The 17,133-nt window shown below is 37.5% G+C and overlaps 1 long non-coding RNA gene across 1 annotated transcript; it reads right to left on the bottom strand.

The window, feature by feature from the left end:
- Window positions 1-13,571: 13,571 nt before the first annotated feature.
- Window positions 13,572-17,133, bottom strand: LOC126410678 (uncharacterized). Its single transcript, XR_007575144.1, has 3 exons — window positions 16,952-17,133; window positions 16,063-16,151; window positions 13,572-13,745 (listed from the first exon to the last, which is right to left on the bottom strand). It is a non-coding gene; the product is annotated as an uncharacterized LOC126410678 (long non-coding RNA).

The raw sequence follows: 17,133 nt of genomic DNA on the forward strand, positions 1-17,133 counted from the left end.
CGTGAACCGGGTCACATAAGACCTAATTGTCCAAAGTTAAACAACAATAAAGGACAATCACAAAACTATGGAGGAAATTTTCTCAAAAGAGGAGCTTTATATCCTCAAGGAGGGAAACACAACTAGGGAATTTCATATCCTCAAGGTGGATAATACAATACTAAACAATTTGATCAATGAAAGGCTGCAAATGTTGCAAATGAAAGATGTGATCTTTCATCAATCTTCACAACGTTGAATCAAATCATGACGGCCCTTCCACCCATGATCAATGAGTCAAATTCCGGAGCACTAGCAACAACTGCATCCACCTCCAAAACTCCCGGCATGTTTTCTTGGCTTTTAAACTCTGGTGCATCTTTTCATATGACATCAAATATATCATCTTTGACCAATTTTGAACAAACAAGAAATATAAATGGGATCATGTTCACTTGTGCAGGAACATGTCATGGAGAACATTCCTCTATAAAGGAAGAGTGTTGATGATTGCTTTCACTAAACAAGAACTATGTCTCTACGAAACAAATATCCACATTTTTTATAGACAAGCCCAACAAACGTAACCTTATCCATGAAGGATTCATCATAATTCATATGGTCATAGATAACCACTCCCTCTTTTCAAGTATGCTAGTAAGTTATCAAGCATGTGCAGACGATCATAGTTATTACATTAAACAACTCTAACCCCAAAAAAACAGTTTCATAATGCATGCATTTGTAAAAGCATAAAAAATCCAAGTTCCACTTTATATTTGAAACTGACAACTCATCCAACAATTGTAATGGCGGAAGCATGCATAAATATGTCATTTATCATAGTCCAACATGGAAGACCAGACTCCAGTCCCGGCAAGGTTTCTATTTTCAGATTTAAAAGCACAGATTTTAAAAATCATTGAACGTATAAGGACAAAACTCAAAAAAGAAAAACTGACGAGCAATTGCTACTGCCAATACCTGGACTTCTTCGAGCTCTCAATTCCACAAATAGCGTTACCATTGCCACAGCTCTCCAATGTCTTTTCACATCTATCTCTCTTGTTGCCAGATAGAAAAACACGTACCAAGACTAGCTGCCGCAATGTGGGATTTCTCGCCCGAATGCCCAGTTTCTGGGAAGTCTTTCTTCAGGCTTATAGTATCTGAGAATACTCTAACAGTAAGGACATCACAACTTTTGCAAATATGTCTTAGAGTAGATTCTTGCAAGTTATTACCATAATATAACTGCAAATCTGCCTGAGTTGAATCCCTCTGAGGACTCAGCATGGCATCTAAGCCTCCCTTTGAAGTATGAGAGTCTGATAAGTTCTTATTCGTCTGGGAACTATGTGAATCAGCAGCAACAATTTGGGACCTCTCACCAGAATTTTTAGCTTCCGCACCAGTAGAATTTGAAAGGACTGCATCTGTAAAGACATCAGAGAGACTTTGAATCATGATTAAAAAAGCTAAACCATGTGAATAGCAAGATATTTACCATCATATTATGCCTCATCAACAAGTGAATTTCTCCCAGGACTTCCCATGATGCCTATGCTTGGTATTTTATCATTCTCACAGGGGAGAGCCATTTGCAGATCGATTCGTGGAAGCTCATGATCTGAACAACATCAAAAAAATCAATGTTCATTCTTGAAAGTTGAAACAAATAGTGGAACCTATAAACAGATACTGTACACAATGAGTTACCAAAAAATATGTTATCCCTATGAGAGTCTTGATCTCTACAAGCAAACACACTCTGGGAGAAATCAATAACTTCCTGAGAATAGACGCCCAACCTTTGCAGTGTTTTGACAACACATAGCTCTCTTCACTTACTGATGGATGTGGGTCACCTTTAGCATTATGAATACCAGCTTTCAGTTCTGCACTTTCACTGTCATTCTAAAGACTATTTTCTGTCACTGGGATGGACTTCATTATAATTTTACCACTGCATAATCTGCAAAAATTTCCATTTTCCATATTGGGTTAGAAGACATAACCATTCCCCATGCTCCATATTAAAATATAAAAAACGATGAATTTACTCTTAAAATAATTTTTCTTAAAACAACTTAAATCTAAGCATGTTTTTATAAATATATTAATACGTTTATATTTTATTCAAAAATCATTTTTAGCAAAAAAATAAAAGGTCTGGTTATCCCTGACCTAAGCGTCTAGTTTCTACTAATCTCTCTCCCCCTCTCTCTATCTCTCTCTCTCTCTCTCTCTATATATATATATATATATATATATACATATATATATATATATATATATATTAAGAGAGAGAGAGATATATATGAGGACTAAATTTTTTTATTAAAGTGTATTTAAACAAAATGGGTCAGAGATAAAAACTAGGCGTTTTAATCTTGGTGTTTATGTTTTTTTTGCTCATGAGTCTTTTACTCATGAAATTTTTTCAAAAATTCAATGATATAATGACCTGCCTGCCCCATCGCTAAAAATGTTATTCACTGACAGCTCTTGAACTTCGTTTGTGAAACTTTCTTTTTATTGATGGGTCATTTTCATACCGTCAGTGAATATCTTTTTTAGCGATGGTGCTGGCAGGTCACTAGAAACTTTTGATCTGTTTTCTTTACTTTAAATATGTGGTCAGGTTTATGCGTTCTATTTCTGTGTTTGTTCATGTCTAAAATTAAAAAAGATAAACTGAAGGTGCCCAATAAATGAGTAAAATGGCAAGCTCTTATTCTTTTGCTGTAGGAAATATTTCCACCCTGGTACCGTTCCAGCAATTTGGAAACGATCCATCTGGTAACCGTAGTGGACATTTCTTTGTGCCCCCTCCAAGTGTTGGAGACCTCTAGGTGCCATGCACAAGCCTGAATCTGAGACCTATAATGCCGGTGCCATCCCAGTCATCGGCTGCAAATCCTGCTGCTCTTGTATACTTGTTTGACGATGATTAATTTTTCATTAACTAATTTCATGTCCAAATGAAAGGTGAAGGCTGAAGATACCTAGCGTTTTGGTCTTTGCATGGTTGGTCTCGTGCCATTGAAGGATTACAGCGCTCTGTCGGGTGGAAGGCTGCTGCACTGAGAGGATGAAGGCTCTGTATATAGTGTACAATATTCAAATGTAATTTGTTAATTATATATAGTGCAATTTTGATCCCTGGAGTCGAGGTTGATGCAGCCGCTGTAGGTTTGATCTGTAGAATTTCAAGAATCCCATGTGCACTATGCCCTTTCAGGATAATAATATGATCATGTCTATTCCATAGTTTTGAAACGTTAAGTTAAAACCCAACAAGAAATAACACACACACATAAAAGAACTAAGGTTGCGAATAGCAAGGGCTTTATTGCTTTATATGGAACCAGATGTGATTTCAGCTAGACTTTGTACTCTATTCAGAAGCCAAGCTGTTCACATATGAATATAGCAACACTTCCCTTGGCCTTAGCCCACTGTTCAACTTGGAAAATCCTACGAGTCTGTTCATTACAGGATGAACATGAACAATCGTATGGACTTGCCTCATTTATGTGGTGTACCTAATAACAAATAACATTTTTCTGGTCATATGGTGTAACTAGTAACTGATATTCTTTTTTGTGCTACAGGGTATAGAAATCATTATGTTTTTATTTGCGCACACATACCTCTTTTCCTAATATGTCATAAAAGTAGTGAGGGAACCCTATAGAGGCTGGAGAAATTCTAGAATGATTGTGAAACTTCTAAGTGAAATTGCAACCAATTGGATTTGAAATGTGACTTTGGTGGTGGATCGAGTACAAGGTAAATTAGATATGGTTATACATGCAGGAGGTTAAGTGTATCACATTCAAGATGATATTCATAATCCAGCTACGTGAAAGCAAATGTGAGTCCAAATCCAAATCTGTTTTAGTTTTCAATTCAGATCTGAAAACTTTTCCCATATCACTAATTTAATGTGTTTTATTGGATAACCAATCTAGATCCTGTCTGTGGACATCCCTATAGTGGACAAGCCCGGGCAAACACATGTGGGTTCATGCACACATGCAGAGGCGTATATGTGTATATAGATATACAGCAAGTCCAGTATATGTACTTGTATGTGAAATTTACATCTTAAAAATTGAACCATATAAATATGATATCTGTCAGTCTTTATGATTATCTCACCCACTAGAGATTGGACAGTGCCACTACGTAAATGAAGAGACCAAAAACTGAAGAAGAATGGGAGAAACAACTATGGCAACACAGTAATTTCGTGTTTGGCCCTTCCTCATAACTATCCTCTGAGGCAAGAGATTGTTAGTGCCATTAACTCACAAGACAAAGAGATTCCACATTCCATAAGCTGTACCTATTACTGGTGATTGATGCGAAAAAATGGTTTAAAGGAAACACGTGTGTTCCATTCGTTCTTGTAATCATCCCAAATTTTTAAAAAGTGCTACACTCTTTTACCAAAACAGAAATTCCAATTTTTGAGATCCAAAAACCCAAGTTCAGTCCAAATCTAGCATTCCAAACCCAAAATTCGAAATCAAAGTCAAAATGACAAAATTTGATCGTGCAATGCACGACTGCGAGCTTGCGCAACCATGCGGCACGCGCGACCGTGAGCTTGCATGACCACGTGCTCACGCGACCACGCAACCGGGCACGGGCATGCGCGGTCGCGGCAACGCTTGTGCGTTGCTGCTCGCGTGCGCTGCCAAGGCGCTTAGCCTCCATTTTTTCTTCAAACTCGACCGTTAGAGGGCGATTTTGAACATTTTAAGTGGGCATTAACCCTGACTACACCTAAAAAATGGATTTACAGACCTAATGGCCAATCACACTCATTTCAAACCTATTTCTTTTAAAAAAGAATTGAAAATAATGCAAAATTATTTGAACTTCGCATGAAAATTTTATGAAATTCAAAAAAATTTGAATTTTGAGTTTTCGTTCCAAAACTCTCCATAATTACCATCATTTTCCCCCTCTTGGGAAAAAGGAGCTAGCCCTTGGAGAAGCCCTAGTGCATTGTCACTTGAGGACTTAGAATTTTAAGTTGTCTTCCTCCATTTCCTTCTTTTTCTTCTTCTTCTTCTTCTCCAACTTGAAGCAAGGTACAGCAACTTTAAGGGAGCACGAAGATCTCTTGGAGGCCTCTTGTTCATCACCTTGGATCTCTATTGAAGGCGAGTCTAAGATCATTCTAAGCAAGGGCAATCATTTTCTTCCCAAAATCATTCTCATGAAAGGTATGTAACCAACATCCCATTTCATTCTTTCTATTTTCTTTCATTTTTCATCACCCCATGGCCATACAAGATAGCTCTAAAATCTCTTAGAGTCAAGAGGCTATTCTTGAGTGAACCGGGAACATGAGAAAGCTAAGTGACATTTCATTTTATGATTCAATCATACTATCTCTTTTCTTAAATATAATCTTGTTTTGCTTCTCTCATTTTCCTCTCCTCTTCATCTCCCCATAGCTCTCCATAGCTATATGAGATAGTTCTCCATCTCTATTTTATATACCTCTCCATCTCTATTTTATAAAGAGACTATGATCGAGTGCACCGGGAGCATGACAAGAGGAGATGATAATTTATTTTATGATTGCATCATGTTCTATCTTTTATTGGATGTAGCCATGTTTTGGTTCCCTTATTTTCTCTCCTCCTCATCTCCCTATGGTCATATGAGATAGTTTTCAATCTCTATCTTAAAGTCAAGAGACTATGCTCGAGTACACCGGAAGCATAGGAAGATGAGATGATCTTTAATTTTATGGTTGAATCATACTCTTTCTCTTTTCTTAAATATTGCTTTGATTTTTTCTATACATAGTTGTCTGATTTTTCATTTATATGTGAATGCACGGTGACAATGAGAGTATGGTTTGGATTTCCTCCTTATTCTATGTTAAATTTTGAGGTTGGGACTTGTCCAACCCGGGGAGAACCCTCACGAATATGTACATGTTAAAAATGCATCTTCATGTCATTACATTTAGTTTTCTTCTTAATCACCCAATTAAAAACCTTAACGAATGCCTCGTTATGTTGCTTGTTTTTCTTTCATACTCAACGGTGGAAGAAATATATCTTTTGTAGCAAACCAAATAATAACATTCCATGTTTTTATATAAATCATATTTTACAAAAGATTTTTGAAAGCAAACACCCTCTTTAATATGACTTTGGAAACTTAGCTTGGACTCTTACATGAGTTCAAGCTTCTCTCGAGCCTATATTAAACTTGAAGTCAGTTATTTTCTATTTTTTTTATTTTTAATCTCATAAATACACATACGTATATACATGTTATATACATATGTATGCACATGACGATTCCTTTCATCATTCTCTCTTTATGTTTCGACATTCTATTTCACAAATTTTCATATATGCATGAATACATGTACATATGTGTTCTATTTTCTCTTTTTAGAATCTTTTATTTCTCCTTTCAAGGTAAATATCTTCCCTTTACAAATTTTCTTACACATACACATACATATGTATGTATATATACGTATGTATCTCTCAAATCAATACCCGTTTTTCTTTTAAACTTTCATATGTATGTACATATGTGATAGTATCTATACGTATATGTACATCATTTTCTATATATATCTCTCTCTCTTTTTATGAGAGTATTTCATCTTTTTCATTCTTTTTGACACTTTCTTCTCATGATCTTTTTTTTTTACTTACCGACTTCATTAAGACCAAAAATCAAGTAATGACCCAATATTGGATTCTTGCTTGATGGTCTACAACCCCCAATCTATTTTCAAAATTTTTTTCTTCTTATATATGATAATTATGAAAACAAGAATTCTATATGTATGTTATGGTAGGAATGTTCTAGATGAATGATATTGTAGGAATGAATGATTTTCCTTTTCAATCATATAACATCAATGCATTCATGCACTCACACTCACTTAATATCACAAATGATCACAAGCACATCTCTAAAAGAACTTAAGCAAGATGAGATGGAGTTCTAACTAGGTAGTAACCGAATTAGAGTAAAATCTCAAACATTCTTAAAGACTTTAGGGAACACTAAAATGACTTCAAAATGATTTTTCAAGTTTTCCAAATGATATTTACAAAGGTTTCCCAATTCTAGTTATCCTTAAAATATCACATTGTCAAGTAATTCTTCAAGAACATTTTCAAAAGTTTGAAACATCAAACTTTCAATATTTTTCTACACCGCATATAGAATGAAAAAGATGTCCAAGCAAAAATGAAATGCATCAATAATATACATAGTCTTTAGATCGATTACCTCCGGTAAAGGCACCGGGAACAGTCGATCCTCGTACCGATGAACAAGTCCCTTTCTCTCATTTGCAAAATGAAACTCATTTTTCTTAAGCACTCCAAAAACCAATACCAAAAATTTTGGGGATGCAGACAGTTCCACGTGTCAAAAAACTTCAAGCAAGAAATCAACAACTTGGAGTTCAAATTAACGTTGATAGTAAATAGGAAGCATTGTATACCTGCCTATTTATGCACACCTTCCCAATGCTTCCAAACTGAAGAAACCACCTCTTCATAAATATAGAAGAAAGAGAGAGAGAGAGATAGAGAGATGATGGTTCTTACGAATTTGAGGAATTGAGTAGGAAAGGGGATGATGAGCACCATGGGCAAGATCATGAATTAGGCTGCCATGAAGAAACCATTGACTCTTGATGTCCTTCAAGGAGAAGTCATTCCAGAGATGGTAGCATTGCGTTGTTTTGTCATCGCCGGCCATGTTGTAGGTTCTTGATCTTGCCAACATGAAGCTCACGTAAGCTTTTTGTTATCTCCAACAGATTCAACTTTCAAGCACTATGCATGGATTCTCTGAAAGGTTTGATTCAAATGGGGTGTTCAGGTGCAAGATGCTGCATGAAGTTGCAAGGTTAGATGAGTGCTTAGACGAGCCACCATTGTGGACGGATATCGAAGGTTGTGCTGGTGGCTGTACCGGCAGGGCTCATGGCCATTGGTATTGGATTGTGCAGAGGCGGGAAATCAACTAGCATCATGTGTTCTAGCCATGGTATAAATTTGTGGTTCTTTTTTCTATATCACAAGTTTAATTTTTTTTATGCGATAATGTTCTTTTGTTATCTTTATAGGTTGCAACACACACGAAATTTGAAACAATGCTTTATAAGCCATCAGCAAGTACTGCATTGCGTCCCTGAATTAAGGAAAAAAATAATTACTTTACTAAATTTTAGCAGTATATGAAACTCTCCACACCTTTTCTTCTTGTTTCTAAGATGAGAAACTCTTTAAAAACCATATCAAATCAATTTTGCATCTTTCTCTCCTTTTTCATAAATTTGCAGTGTAGGTATAATATGTTTTTGCATTCTAATTTATGTAATGATCAGTTGACATTAATCTTCTTTCTGTGTTGGTGGAGCTGCAGGTTGAATGCTATAATAAGAGGAGAAAGGAAAAGGGCAAGTTGCTCCTAGCGGCAGCTGCAGAGGAAGGCTGCATGGAAGCCATGTATGCTCTTGAAAATTTTCTCTTATTAGAACAAGGGCCTTCTAGTTGCAGGCATGGAATGGCTGGAGAGAGCTGCTAAAGCTAGCGGCGGTGGAGTTGCCAACCTGGTCAAGAGTAGGAAGATGGCTATGCAAATGCTAAGGGACCTGTGGATTGCAGATGGACTCCTGCAGCCTCAACCATGGCACTGTGTGGATGATGAGTGCGGCAAGCCTTGAAAGGTTGGTGGTGCGAGGAAGACGAAGAAAATGGCAGATGCTTTTGCTCATCTCTATGCAGATCGATCTACGAGTTCAATAAATTTGTCAAACAACTGAGATCTAATTTTGGTGTTAGCAAAGAGAAATCCTATTGCGTGTATAGTTATTTCTTCGAAATAGAATAGATTATTAAATTATACGTAAGAGTAGTTATGCTCGAGTCAATGTGATAAGGATGTCAACGAACAAGATAGGGATAATTAAATGCCTGATCGAACCACATTAAATCAGTCAGATATGGAAAATAGTTTCACAATAGAATAGAAAGCCAAAATTCAGATTTGGAAAAAGAGAAATAATATTCAAATTTGGATTCAGATTTAGTTTCAGAAGTATCAGTCCGAAAACGATACCACCTTAAATGTGATATGCTTAAGGTGTGTTTGTTTAACCTCAAATCAGAAGATTTAAGGATTGATACTTCTCCCTCCCTCTCCTTTCAAATCTGTGGTTTTTTTTTATATGTAACATGAATTTGATATATATATATATATATATATATATCCGATACAACTATTGATCTCAACTTCATTACCAAATGCATGTTTCTCGATGTATCGAATCCACCATCGAAGCCCATCCTTGGATTGGAATCATGAGTTTTAACAATCAGATAATTCGAGTACGTGGTCTGACTTCTCAAATTTTGCTCCGAATTTTATTCTCGATGCTTATTATCAGAGCTATGAACTATTTGTGTTTTCTTTTCTAAGATTTGGCAGCAACTGGAAACAGAGGCAAGTATGAGCCTTCTTCTTTTGATCTCCATTTGGTTTCTTAATCTTTAGCTGAAAATCCCTTTAAACCGTGGGATCGGTCATCATTGAACTTGATTAGGCACAAACAAAAGTCAAGGAAAATCGATGAGCCTTCTTAATTTTTGGCTTATGACTAATAAGTTCCTTCGGCTAAAAATCATCATTTAACCTCACATAAACGTTTTAAATCTATTGGCTTGTAAAAATTTTAGTGATGCAAACTGGGATACGATGAAATATATCAAGGATTGACCAGAAAACGATCAATTATTTTTGCATTAATATTGTTGATAATGAAAACCTGCCAGCTGAACCGTTGTGCATGGTTCACCTGGGTAGATGACTTCTAATCGAGAGATGCTTGCACCGTCACTAACACTAGTGACTGAAAAATTTTTGGCTGAGAGGCACTAGTAATAAATCCATGAATTGTGGGGCCAGTGTGAGCATCCGCTGTACCGACACTCGTAGAGCTTTAACCTAAGTCACTAAATGCCTACAGATCACTAGCCCACCCAAGTAGATAGGGATGTCAAGGGATTCGGTTTGAATTGTCATGTATGTTTTGAATGCGTAGGATTCGAATTGAAATTTGAATATGAATAAAGAAAAATTTATAGTACCATATCCAGATCTGAGTTTACGATGTATGAATCTGGTGTTGAAATTCACAGGACTAAACCTGAATCTGATTTTTAAACTGAATCCAAACCCCAAACATATGTTTAAAGGACAATCGCGAGAGATTATTGCCTGGTACGAAAGTACGAGTGTCACTAGGAATGGATTTCTATTACGGAAAAAATACTTTCAAATATTTCCACAGAAAGATTATGGTTAAAAGCCAGAAAAGCAACCGTGATAAATGATCCTGGACAAACTGATACGGGTTCTTCTTGAAATTTAACTTGAAAAATGGCTGAAGATTTCCGGCCGAATGTTGACTAAAGTACAGGGGTAAGAACCGAAGAGCCCAAAATGAAAAAGAGCAGTAATTTTAGAAAGTTTGCCGGGCCGTCCATCGGCCTCACACAGAATGTCGGCACCGTCGGATCCGGTTCGGGACAAAACGGGGCCGAAGATGGTACAAAAGGGGTTCCTGCCACCTTGTGTTCCCCGCGAAGGCGGAGGTCTCCTACTCTCCTTCCTTGCGCGCACTTTTGGTTGATGCTAACGTTTGGTTGGGACTGGTAATCTCTTTCCCTCCCCCGACCTTTCGCGTCATCGTGGAAAGAGACAGGACTTTCTTCGGAGCGGGAGTGGGGGGCAGGGATAAAACTAAAACTAAACCCCTCAAAACAGAAGGTTTACAACTTTTGCACCAACCATATTGACATGATCTAAAGAAGGCTTTAATGAAATATGCATATTAAGTTAATTATTCTTTTGAGTCAAATAGTGCTTTCATAGGAAAAAACAATTACTTTTATAACATCAAAATTTTACTAGTAGAAAAACTAATATTTTTTGGAAAAACAACTTCTACTAAGACTTCTTTTATGACTAATTAGTATTTACAGAAATGTTAGGATGTCCATATTTTGTTTAAATATATATATATATATATATATATATATATATATATATAGAGAGAGAGAGAGAGAGAGAGAGATTAGTAGAAACTAGATGCTTAGGTCAGGGATAACCAAACTTTTTATTTTTTGCTAAAAATGATTTTTATATAAAATATAAACATATTAATATATTAATAAAAACATGCTTTGATTTAAGTTGTTTTAGGAAAAATGTAGATTTTATTTATTGTCAAAATGTTGATGTTATGACGGCCATTCATTTTTTCTTTTTATAAAAACATACTTACAGCCTAACAAATGATCAACTTAACATATGTTTTGCATCAACCTATTCTTGAGATCATATCAGTGCAATTAAATTGCAAAAAAAAGACAGGGAAGTTCTCCCGTGCTAAGCAAAAAGGCTGTTAAAACTATTTTTACCAACTTCTTTCTGGTTCGCCAACTCGTAGCAGGATTCCCTCACAAGGTAACCTCTAGGCGCCCTACTGGGCTGATGGAGGCTCATCACCATTGCTAAATTGCTAAAAAGGCTTGCAACACTCACATGGCAGTTGTAGAAATAGCAATCCCTCTAGCCTCTAGGATCCACATTGTTTCGACGGTTACTTATAAAGGAAAGGCTGTAGGTTTTCCTTTTTGTAAACTGACTCTAATTTGATTTGGCCTACTGTCTTGCTATTTAGGGCATTAACTTTCCCATATCCGTGTCACTCATCGTTTCCACGTTTCACTTTTAATCTTTTCTACAAGAACAATAAAAAAGTAACAACATACAGCATGGGTAATAACTATAGTACTAACAGATTCAACACTTAGATGTTAAAGTAAGACATTTGGAAGTGACTCAGTTTGTAATGGAAAAGCTATTGCGATATAAAATGTTTCAGTTATACAATGGTAAGGTTTGTCTCAATAATTTACTTGTTGCAGTAAATCTGAATTGAGGCACCTATGAATGTTTAAGACAAAGAAGATGGCTTCCCTGAATTTTTTGAAATTCCTCATGTTCTACATTCATGTGGCATATACCAACACCTCCAAGAGAAAAACATTTATTGGCCATTTCTATACCTGTAATGGGGTTTGTGTTTCAAACCCACTTTGAGGGCATTTAGACGACAGTTATGGCATGTTTTTTCACAATAGTTGGCATGCATTTGTTGAGCATCATTCTTTACAATTCGGGGACTTTCTTGTTTTCCGTATGACAGTGATATGCAATTTGATGTTCAAATATTTGATAGAAGTAGATGTGAGAAAATTTGTTTCAAACCAATTCAAATGGATGACAAGAAATTCATCCTGTGTAATCCAAAGAAGAGTGTCTCTCAATCGGATGGTTATATGTGCGACCCTGAAGTATCAAGAAGTGAATGTGCTGAGGAGGTTGCCCAGGATAGTTGTCGAAGGTGAAGGGAAAAATGTAATTCTTTCAAGAATTTTGTAGTTAAGTTATAAGTTTAAAGTAATTGAAAGTTGTTAAACTTCTGCTTCATCTATATCTGTAATTTGAAACCATATGTTATTAAATCAACAATATTGTGAATATTAAGATGTTAATTATGCATAGTCTAGTATTTGTGTTGGGATCACAGTGATGGCCAACATTTATATCTTAGTGTAAACTTGATTTTAGCAGGGTGCAGTTGTTCTTGATATGACTTCTCATAGAGATATGTTAAAGTCATTTCAACTCAGCATTTCCTAATGCTTGAAGTTGACATTGTAATCATAAAACCAAGAGGATTTATTTCTAAGGAAATAGCCTCCTGAGGCATGCAGTTCCAGAATACATCTTTGACTTTAACGGATATCTACAAGAAGTCATATCAAGAACATATGCACCCTGCTAAAATCAAGCTTACACTAAGATACAAATGTTGGCCATTACTGTGATCCCAACACAAATACGAGACTTTGCATAATTAACATCTTAATATTCACAATATTGTTGATATAATAACATAAGGTTTCAAATTACAAATATAAATGAAGCAAAAGTTCAACAACTTTCAATTACTTTAAACTTATACCTTAACAACAAAATTCTTGGAAGAACTACATTTTTGCCTCGACCATTGACAACTGTCCTGGGCAACCTCCTTAGCACATTTACTTCTTGGTACTTTAGGGTCGGACATATAACCATCTGCTTGAGAGACATTCTTCTTTGGATTACACGGGATGAATTTCTTATCATCCATTTGAACTGGTTTGAAACAAATTTTCTCACATCCATTTCTATCAAATATTTTAACATCAAATTCCATATCACCGTCATATCAAAAAACGAGAAAGTCCCCGAATTGTAAAGAATGATGCTCAACAAATTCATGCCAACCATTGTGAAGAAACATGCAATAACTGTCCTTAAGAACCTCTATATCCTGGTAACAACCAACTGAAGTGTTCAAAGCAGCACCATAAGAAGAGTCATCCTCCATTAATCTTGCAAAAGCGGGAGGCATGCACTACAAAAAATAAAGACAAAGACAGAACAATGTCCATGGAGGAATCAAAAGAAGTTTAGAATAAAAGAAAAGTCTAGTCCAGCTGATATTCATGGTACATAAAATACATGAAGTGCACTTCACTTGTGCAAAGTTGCAAACACAACAGCGCTGGCATTACTACATCCAATTAGAGGGTTGACATAAAAAAATAAATCATTTTATTTGAATTTTTCACCTGAAAGAAGAAAAGAAACAAACAATATAAGATCACCCAATCATTTGTAAAACTTGTCTAACGTTCATAGGGGTTTGTATGGACAAGCTGTCCCCATATTGTATCTATTAAATCTATTTGACAACAGAACCATATTAAAATAACAAAACCAAATCAACTATGCCATAAAATTCTTACATAACCAGGCCGTTGTTCACGTGAATTGACTCACTCAATAAAAAAGAAGTAGCATTTTTCATAAAAAAATCGGCTTATTTAGTCACATCCTATCCCTACCTATACATGCATAGATCAAGAACTTGAGGAGGAAATCCAATGAAGTAACTATGGAGTTCTCAGTTTCAAGATTTAATATAAGTCCGCAAAGAAGTATCACTCTGTCCAGTGTTTTCCTTCAATTCTTTGTCCTACCACGAGCATCCAATTTCTCTATGAGTACATGTATCGTATACGAGTGGCGCCGACAGTGGTAAGTTACAAAAGTACAACAAAGGAAAAATAAAGATACATAAAGCAAAGAAAACAAAGACACATAACACAAAAAACTAACGGGAGAGAATAAAGGAGATCTGGTCCACATGACACATGAATCCACGTAAAAGTTGGTAACGATGTTATCTTCTCCGTAGTAAGCAAGAAACTAAGGGCCAGTTTGATTGCAAGGAAGAATTTAACGTGGTAAATTTACCATGGTAAATTTTTTTGGAAAAAAATACAGGACGAAATTTAACCCTCTTCCGATTTGAGGCCCTGTTTGATTGCAGGGAAGTTTTTTGCAAGGTAAAATTAACTGTGTTTGACGCACAAAGTAAAATGAAGGAGAGACGTTTTAGGTGACCGTTGAAGGATGACAGAACACTTCGTCACCAAAATTCCGGCCAGCCAACGACCGTCCGACGTTTACCCCCAAATCCACGCCGGCATTCTCTACCACGGCCATGGCTGCAATAGATCAATGGACTCCTTATTCCTTTATTTCTCTTCTCTCTTGCTCGATCCCTCTCCAACCTTCCCCCTTCCCCCTCTGCGTCGTCCGGTCAACAGCCCCCCTTCCCCCTCTGCTTCTCCCTTCCCCTTTCTGAGTCGTCCCCTTCCCCCTCCGCTTCTCCCTTCCCCCTCTCTTCTCCCTTCCCCCTTCCCCCTCTACTTCTCCCTCTGCTTCTCCCTTCCCCCTTCCCCTCTACTTCTCCCTTTCCGCTCTACTTCTCCCTTCCCGCTCTGCGTCGTCCCCTTCCCCCTCTGCATCGTCCCCTTCCCCCTCCGCTTCTCCCTTCCCCCTTCCCCCTCTACTTCTCCCTTTCCCCTCTGCTTCTCCTTTCCCCCTCTGCGTCGTCCCTTCCCCTTCCGCTTCTCCATTCCCCCTCTTATCCCTTCCCCCTTTGCGTCATCCGGTCGACAGCCCCTTCCCCCTCTGCGTCGTCTGGTCGGTAGCCGACGAGCGGGTGAAAGTTCACCCGCTCAAAAGTCCGTCCTGCGAGGTCGGACTTTTGAGCAGGTGAACTTTCACCCGCTCGTTTTAACGAGAAACAGGTGAAAGTTCACCCTGTTTTGATTGCAAGGAATACGAGCAGGTGAAATTTCACCCGCCCGTACACTTTTTCCCCTCCCCTCTTGCGCGAAGTTTTTATGCCAAAAGCAAAAACGACGCACAAAGTCTACAAATAGTAAAAAGCAAGTCCACAAATAGTAAAAAGGAAAAGACAGAACATTAGCATAATGTTTATGAACAAGCTAATGACTCCGCGAGTTCTTGACTCATTTGATAAGCACCCAATCAAAATGAATATGATGACCGCACTTGACATAACAAGCGATAGGATTTGGGGAGTCGGAGTGCGCCAACATATGCGCCAGCACATGTGAAGGTGCGACAGGGGTGCAATGGCGTGGTTAAACAGTTCCCCTCGCAGCTTTTGCAACGTACATGACTCAAACTTTGAGTATAGTAGAACACACAAAACCATTCCAAGTAGACCATTTCGTCTTCCACTTTCAAGAGCACTCAAAAAAGAAAGCCACTGGAAGGAAAGAAAAAGGACACCATCGGCGACTTGTCCTATTAGGAAAGAAAACATAAAGAAAAAGAAACAAAAGCTTTCCTGATAAAAGCGATGATGGGACAAATGCTTTGAAAACCCTCTAACATCATCAGTAAAACGAAATGCAAAAACTCACCAAGAAAAATGGGAAGACGAAGAACGGAGAAGTATACTGCATAAAGAGAAAGAAAAAAAAAAAAAAAGATAAAGAGGAAAGGGGAGATTATAAGCTTCTTGTGGAAATCTCCTATAAAAACTTTGAAAAAGTACATTCCCACCCCCTTGCGACGTTCCGGCTGACCATCACCAGTCCGGCACCTTTTTCTCACCATGCTTTTTCTTTCTTCAAAAGGACGGAGCCAACAATCTGCAAAAGAAATGCACTTCTTAATCTCTCTCACAGTCTCACTCTCTGGCGAAGGGCTCATAGAGTTGCTACCACACAGAAGGAACTCGCCCTTAATGCAAAGAGGTCTCTGCTACTCAGAGTTCCGAAACGATTGGGCTGCCACAGCCGCCGTCGTATCGATCACGAAAGGGGAGAGTTTTTGGAGTTTCTTCTGCACCTGGTTTTACGTAAGAATGCAGAGCGGAACAACTATTTCTAAACGACAGTGTAATGAGATATACATTTTAAGGAACCGCGTGAGATAAAAATTAACACACAAAACGCAGTTCGAGCAAGACGCGTTGAAATAAAAATTTCTTTGGTGGACGAAGCCCGTTTCGGGATTTGAATGTGTTTGATTACTACAGTGATTCGTTTCAAACTTTAAGAAGTCTTAAATCTTTCTGACGCCTATAAATGTTTAAGCCCACGAACTCTAACATCAGGGTTAGCCCCTCATGCACGAAACTTTTTGAAATAAAACATGTATTGCACAATCAAGATTAAACAAATATAAATGTGTGTGAATCTTGATTTCTTTGGTATCTATGAACAGGAAACCCCCAATGCCACACGCTCGAGCTAAATAAACATAAACAGCTGCTTATCCAAACGAATATCAGGACCGCCCATTTATTCGGCAAAGCGAAAAGCAGACCCCCACACCAAAAATGAAAATAAGCGAAATGCAGCACCACGTCCATCAAAACTGGAACCACAAAGCAACTACGCTTTCTCCCATTACATGTATAAATGACAAAAACAGCAGTAGATTTTACCCGGACTGCCTGTGTTTTCGAGAACCAGATGCTTGGTCGTCGGGAGGACGTGAGGACTTCCTATTGCCGGAAGAAGACTTTTCGGCAATCTCCTTTCCCTTTCCTTTTGAGTCCACCATCTCCGCTTCCTCTCCCTCTCGGAGAGAGTCGGAAATGGAGGAATGAGCAGGCCAACGATTATT

Source organism: Nymphaea colorata, chromosome 13 (assembly GCF_008831285.2).
Source record: "Nymphaea colorata isolate Beijing-Zhang1983 chromosome 13, ASM883128v2, whole genome shotgun sequence".
Taxonomy (NCBI): Eukaryota; Viridiplantae; Streptophyta; class Magnoliopsida; order Nymphaeales; family Nymphaeaceae; genus Nymphaea; species Nymphaea colorata.